Genomic DNA, 8456 nt, shown 5'->3' on the forward strand with positions numbered 1-8456 from the left:
TTCTGAGTTTAACGAAGACATTTATTGTTATTATTTCTTCACCGCAAGGTTCTTGAGAGACGAAATTAGTAGATTGGAAGCACACGTTCAAAAGTAGTCGCAGCAATGAAAGCAAAATATATCAAAGTACCTCTCATTTGCAATATACACAGCAAATACGTGATTATATTATAGCATAACTTCAAAGCAAAGCATAAAAGCATAAAAAGTCAAAATTCATCACTGTAGGGCCTATAGCTCAGCTTCATCTTTCGGTGGTCTGCAAGTTGATGACTCCGGTCAACTGCGAGAAAGAGATTTTCTACCCAAACGGGAGACAGGCACCTGACGTCTCCGTTCTTGTCTGAAGTCAAGCAGATTCAATCTACCTCTTGCTGTAGTCCAGAGTCATCCTTCCAAAAGTGTGCCCCCTCCTCTCACACTCGGTAAAACTTTGCAAGCCTTTGGAGACTGCCCAGATCTCCTAGACTTCTCCTCTTCCTTAAGGCTGAGCAGAAAGGAAAACACCAAATGTATTCTCTCTTATCAGGTCTAGTCTGGTGTGAAAAACACATCTTGGTCTATCATGTGGAAAAACACAGCTTGGAAAACACAGCTCATCTGCAATGTCTCAACTGCAATGTCTAACCCCACGTTAAAGCCAATAGGCAGCTAACCTAAATATCAAATGTAATGTCTAATATCATGTCAAAGCCAATAGGCAGCTAAACTGAATACAGAATGTAATGGCTAATGCCATGTCAAAGCCAATAGGCAGCTAAACTGAATGTCTAATGCCATATCAAAGCCAATAGGCAACTAAACTGAATACAGAATGTAATGGCTAATGCCATGTCAAAGCCAATAGGCAGCTAAACTGAACACAACATGTAATGTGCTACTGGTGAACATTGAGCAACTAATATGTGCAGTGGTGAAACACAAAGTCATTGGTCAAACACAATTAATAGCATCACAAAGCCGAAATCCAAATTCTGTCCGGTGCTGTCACCAGGAAATTGGATGGACACATTCCATGACCTGGTGATTGATGAACTTGATAAGATGACAAAGATCAAAAATAATAAAAGTGAGAATGTCACTGTACAGGAACTCCGGGCACTCAGGGAACTTATGGAAAATAATAACTTGGAAATAAAACCAGCTGACAAGGGAGGTAACATAGTGATTATGGAGAAGCAGCAGTATATGCAGGAGGCGTATCAACAACTACATGATAAAAATCACAATTTGAAATTGGAAAGAAATCCCATAAATGAATTGATTACAGAGTTGAATAAACATTTGGATTTATGGTATGAGGATGGCCTGTTAAATGATAGTGAAAGAGCGTTCCTTAGAAATGAGAACCCCAACCCTCCCCACAATATATTTTCTCCCAATAATACATAAAAGTTTGGAAAACCCACTAGGATGTCCAATTGTCTCCAGTTGTGGAGCATTGTATGAAAATGTTTCTACCTATGTGGATCACTTTTTGGCACCGTTAGTACAAAATCTAAGCTCCTATATCAAGGACACAGCTGACAAGGACTCTTGTAGATATTGGATGGGAAGAGGGCTATAAATTAGTCACCATTGATGTAGTATCTCTGCATACATCTATTAACCATGAAATAGGATTGAAAGAAGTGCATTATTTTTTTACAACAACGTGACATCAGTCAATTGACAAGTTCAAAAATGCTAATGAAAATGATAGACTTATGTCTGAATAACAATATATTTCTATACAGCGATGGGTGTTTCCTTTTCACCTAGCTACGCCAACCTTACTATGGGTTGGTACGAGAAACATGTAGCATGGGGAGGAAACAATGAAGAGCTAGCGGAAAAGGCTTTAATCTGGTTAAGATATATAGACAATCTTTTTATCATCTGAATGGGACATAAAAAGACTTCATGCAATACTTTGAAAAACTTAATCGAAATTATATTGGCCTACAATTTACTTAGAATATGAGTGGGAAGTGTGTCCAATTTTTGGACGTGATGGTATACGTAGAGAACTATCTAATTGAGACGATCCTATTTCGGAAAGAAACATCTACCAATAGTATTTTGTATGGGGATAGCTTCCATCCAAGACCACTTAAAAGGAGCATACCATATGGGGAATTCGTTAGGATGAAACGGAATTGCTCTACTGAACAAGAAATGGAACAAAAGTTCACTGAGACGAGACACAGATTTCTTCAGAGAAAGTATAAAAATAAAGACATTAGAGCTGGAGAACTGAAAGCAAGAGCTCGAACTAGAGAGGAAATATTGAATAAACCTATGAAGGAAAAACCTCAGGAAGACTCAACCATAAGACTTATAATGACATACAGCAAGGAGAGTCATTTGATCTTGAAAATCTTGAAGAAATATTGGGATGTCATAACAAAGGACCCGAATGTGGGCAAATTGATGGGTGACAGACCAATGATTACTTATAAAAAAGTCTTGTTTCTACAAGACCTCTTGGGTAACAGTCCTTTTCAGCTTAAAAAACAACCAAACTGGTTCTCAGTTCAAAGAACTGCCTTTGTGTGCTGTGATAAATGCAAAGCATGCCGCATAGGGATTAACATGAAGGAGTTTGAGGACTTTGGTGGTAATAAGGTGAGAATTAACAAAAGAATCACGTGTAATTCCAACTATGTGGTATATATCATTCAATGCATGTGTGGTCTACGCTATGTGGGTAGTACAATCTGTCCCCTAAAAAAACGCATCCTAGAACATATTAGAGCTGTTAAAAATAAGGACCAAACCTATGCATTGCTAAACACTTAATGACTGGTGATGGAGCTAACTGGACGGATTTGAGATTTTTTGGAATTGCAAGTGTTGATAGCAATGAGACAGGAGGTAATAGAGAGCTAAAACTGAGACGTTTGGAGTCACATTTTATAATACAGCTAAGAACTAAGAGTCCGAGGGGTCTCAATAGGGATGAGGAATTACCTCATCATCTATATATTGAGGAGGATTATGTTTGCCTTAACAGTTTTCATGTAGAAATATTGATCAAGGCAATGACTAATGTACTTACAGTGATACATTAATGGGAAATCTGTATATTAATAAAAAGATCAATGTTGTAACGTAGTAATTTGCGACAAGTGCAAACTGAGTTTATATGTATGTACACCTGTAAGTAGAATCACAGTAATGAGAGAAATAACTTTATGTGATAACAAAAAGATTCCCCATCTTGGATTGATTTAGAGATAGATGTGACTAATACTTTGAATTTTGATGGTTTCTGCACATATGGAGGATTAATTTTGTATAATTTTGTATATTGATGGTGGATGGAATCCTGTTGTTTTTAATTTTATTTTTAATAGACTACATCTCCCATAATGCATTGGTAGGGGTAGTAGGGGAGATACTATAAATAAGAGACATTGAAATGAGACTAAGTTACTGTGATCAAGACCAGTAGGTCGAAACGCGTCGATGGCGATGGATGGGGACTTTTATTGACTGCAAATAAAGAAAAGAGAAAATTCTTTCTCCTGGAGTGCAGTGTTGCAGTTGTGACCAACTGTTTGTTTTGGAATTGTGGGAGGAAAGGTCCATTCATCAAGACTGCACCAGCGTGAAATAGCGTGCCATAATGAGGACCAATTTGTTTGTGTTTATTTATATATATATATATATATATATATATATATATATATATATATATATATATATATATATATATAAAATTTAGTGACTGCGAATTCATGCATGCACACCGCAAAGCTACAAATAAGAATTAAAAATACATCACCATGGGGCTTGACACGACATCGCCCCTTCATCTGCCAACTTCAGGTCGTGGAACCCTGGCAACCGAGGCAGAGGGAGACCACTACCTACAATTGGATTATCTTCTGAGAAAGGCATCCCCCTTCAGAATGAGTTCCTTCTAGTCCCGGTTGTCAAACTCCCTCCCCTTATATAGTTTAAACAAACTGGAGAGGAGAATTCTAGAAACCTTCCCTCCCATCGACTAAGTTGTTGTTCAAACTCTGGCCTTACCAGGTCACTGCTGAAAAGAACACGCTAGAGACTGGCTAACTCTCACGGTGTTTTCCAAAGACCGAGCTGTTTCCTGCTTTACCATAAACATTCTCAGCCTGGTACATTTTATCATCTCTACTACCCCATGTTATGTGCTCGTCCTCAGTGAGAAAGAGCGAAAACACAAGCCATGCGTGGAAAAATACCTGCGCCACAAATGTGACGGTGTGTGCAGCTAAGCTAAGCACCAAAAGGGAGTCAGTGGTCAAGATGGAGCTGGTGGTTAAATACAGATAGCATTACACCCTCAAGTTCCTTTGTACCTGTCCTTGGAGGTTGGAAGTGTCGCTGGCTTTTTCTTGCTGCTGGTCTTCCTGTTCCTGTTCTTGCAGCTGTGACACTGGTCATTTTGTAAGTTGCTGCTCACGTTCCTCAAAATTGGAGAATATACTGACTGTGGTAGTAGTGATGTGTTTATGATCTTGACCCAGGATGCTCTTCAACTCTTTTCTGTCATACTGAATGAGTACACTAGCAACACTTGATGCTTGGTGCTAGTCCAGAGGGTTCTCTGCCTCCTGTTTTGGAACTGGAAGGCTGCTGTGTTGGGGTTACTTTCCTTCTCATTGTGCATCCCTCTTCTCATAAACGTAAGTAACGCTTCCCTCTGACTTTTATCTTCTTCAGTCTGTTCCCGCTTTCTTTTCCTCTTCAATGCACCAGATGCATATTTCCGTCCAGTGTCGCGGTCACGGCTAACCATTTTTCCTTATATTAAAAAACTTGACCCTGCAGCATAAATATAAAATGAAATACCATTTTATATACAGAAATGGGAACATACAGTGTGTAGCGTTTTCAGATATACAATTTACCTATCATGAAAAATTATTTGAATCCTGTTTCAATAGCAAATTGAAGTATGGAAAGTTAATTGTTTATCTGATATCCTATCCACTACTGCTTATCAATAAATATTATTTACAGAGCTCAATCTAAAACATACTTGAGATTGCCTTTAGTATGGTGACTCCTATAGTACCTTCATCATTTTTAAACACTGGACAATATATGTTGCTATCACCCAATTCAACAATACTGTACATTTTATCTAAAATTTACTTCTTTCCATCATGGTCTACAGAATAGAAAAAAGAAAGAAAAAAATAAAAAAGAAAGAGGCTACAGTTTGGGGAAGGTCCCTTAACATATGTAGGGACATTCTACACAGATCTATACTTGATCTCCAGGCACTTACTCAAATATCAGCAAAGCGCAATCTGCAAGTAACTGGATCCACTGTTGGTGATATTGCTCTTTCTCAACAAGTAGTTTGACCTATATATAAGGTGAGTTCTACAGCAAAAGAAAGAAACCAGTGTAAATGTTTACTGCAAGAATGCTTCAACCTAGACAACCCCATTGGTATTATTCTAAACACTTTTATGACCCACTAGCAGCTTCTGTCAGAACCGTGCACTACATATAGTCTCACCTCCAAAGCTTTCAGTCACAGCCTGTTATAATCATCCACCAAGAACCCACACTCACACGGATACCTATAGGCAAGTTGGTACAAAATATGCATAATAAAAAACTGACATGTTGCTTGGAAAAAAACACACAAAAAAAACAAAATCCAGAAAAAAATAACACTCCTAGGGTAGTAAAGTAAGCAAGACTTGTGAAACATGAAGCAGTCCTAGACCAACAGGGGTCTTGCCCCAAAACATATAGAACAGCAAACACTCCTAGCTTTTCCCAGACTGAGTTAAAATGTCTGTGGCTACAAACCAGTGTGCTCCATGGGAGTCAGTCCTCAACTCCTTTGTGAAGCCATCAGAGTTTTTAAAATGATCTCTACTAACACCCATAAATATTTTCAAGGTCCTCGCAGCTGGCAGCTTTCTCAGGCTCATTTGTGATGAACTATTCCAATCCAGATTTTATTTTTAATTCTGGGAATTTGTAGTTATGTTTTTATCATGGAATAAACGTGTCAGAATGCACAGAAAGAAAATGGACTGGAGCAACACATCATGAATGAAGACAGGAAACTTGGCATTGCTGGTCCCTTAGTGACCATCAACCAACCTCCATGCAGCCCTGTTCTAACTCCCCTGAGCCCATTTTTATTTCTTTAAATTTTGTTGTGTGGTTGAAAAAATCATCCTTTAGCCTTTCCTTTCTCAGCTGCAAGCTAGTCCCATAGTTTAATTTACAAACCCTCTCACTTTGCACTCAAGAGCGAGAAACCTAAACACCAATCTCCTTGAGAATTTTTTTTGCAGTGATTTGTCTGAAGACATAGGGCCTCATTACAAGTTTGGTGGTCTTTTGGCAAGACCGCAGCGGCGGTGGCCGCCATAAGACCACCATGTTGGCCAAAATTCCGAAACCACCAGGACACTGGAGGATGGAAAAGAGGCAGTCCCACCACCCACAAATCAGATTACTAGTCACAAATCACCACAGCGGTTCTTCCATGGAGGAAAACCATGGTGGTGCGAACCGCGATGGTCCCAAGTTACTTCAAGCAAAACACCGCACCACATTGGATAGTTTGAATACCCCACACCTGACACACATTCACACACCCAGCACACCTACTCACTGCACTATGTAATACACCCCTACACAACCCACAATCTTTTGCATCTAGAACAACATATACATACCCGGAGAAGCATAAAAGAGAAGATTCCGACTTGTACACTATAGGCACACATATACATATCGCTCAGCACACACTCCACATCATCACAACTATCAAAATACACCCATCACTAGTACACACAATCTGCAACTACTGTCTCTAACTCACATTGCTGCACCCACGCCTCACCAATTACCTAACACTGCACCCTTACACTCACAACACCCCAACACACTGTCTACACAACCACTACCATGTCCCCACAAAAACACCCACGTTTCACTGATGACAAGTTGAGGGTCATGGTGGATGAAATTGTCAGGGAAGAGCCACACCTCTTCGGAACACAGGTTCAACAAACATCTATTGCCAGGAAAATGGAGTTGTGGCAAAGGATAGTCGACAGGGTCAATTCTGTAGGCGGTCATCCACGCACAAGGTAGTACATCAGGAAGAGGTGGCATGACCTACGGGGGAATGTGTGTTCCATGGTATTCAGGCACCAGATAGTTGTGCAGAAGACTGGTGGTGGGCCCCCACCTCCTCCCCCATGGTTCACATCTTGGGAGGAGAATGTCTTGGACATACTGCATTCTGAGGGCCTGAATGGAATACCTGGGGGACTGGAGTCTGGAAAGTACCCCCAACATTCACTGTTGACTAGTCCTGTATACTTCCTCACCACCCCAATCCTCCCTAACTAACTAATTTAGCCACTACACCTCTCACCTAATTACCTTTTGCCACTCCCTTACGTGCCGCCTTTCCACTCAGTCCAACCGCCCTCACAGCCCTTTGAAATGGCATGTAAACTAAAGACTGATCAGACCACTGCGACTCCCAGAGTGCATCAACCCATCATTGTGAAAATTTTGATAGTGCACATCACATCACATGTTGTGCATGTATCACCAAAGTACTGCCTACACCATCTAGATTGTTCTAGTGAGGACCATCACATGGCAGTGACAGAAATGTAAGGTACACCCAAAACAGCAACCAAGGCAAAACACAGCTACAGCTAAGTGACCATTCCCAATGGCCACAGATCACAGATACCAATCCAGAAATAGCCAGACCTGGGTTGGAAAGGAAGAAGGCAGAGTTGATGCACATGTAGGTCATATACTTACAGGACAATTACCCCTGCATACTCACATACTGTGTTCCCACAAGGACAGCATTGTGCATTCTGCAGTTAAGGACATCTGGCAAGCCTGTCTCTACACTAGATAAGATAGCCGAACAGTCATATCACATATCAGACATCATCAGATTGCATCTGCACTAAAAGGTGCACACAACTATAATGACCGCTCCCAACAAGGAGTAAGAGAAACAGATCACAGACTCGTATGTACAACTAAGGTATGCTGTGCAGCAGCTGTCAATGCCATTGCAGGTATTCATGTCAAGCCACTCTCTGCATTTCACCCAGAAGCAACTAAACACTCTTCCTAACCTGAACGCTGTGTCTCATTCCCTCCACAGGTAACCTTGCCATTGCCACCATAGAGCGGATACCTAAGACTGTCAATACCCCTCAGGATGAAGGCCCCAGTGAGGACAATACCCTTGGATGTCTGGACACTGAAGAACAACCCAGCCCATCTGGGTCACCTGGTCAGTCAACGATTCTCAGCCTCACCCTGCCCACATCAACACCTCCTAACACTGTTGTATCAACTTCATAGGCAACCATTCACCCCCAAACTGTGTCACAAAGACTGTTCAATCTATTGTGTGCCCCACAGTACAGGTACCAGAGTCTAACCTTGCCACCCCTGACAATGATGGA

This window comes from Pleurodeles waltl, chromosome 5 (genome assembly GCF_031143425.1).
Source record: "Pleurodeles waltl isolate 20211129_DDA chromosome 5, aPleWal1.hap1.20221129, whole genome shotgun sequence".
Taxonomy (NCBI): Eukaryota; Metazoa; Chordata; class Amphibia; order Caudata; family Salamandridae; genus Pleurodeles; species Pleurodeles waltl.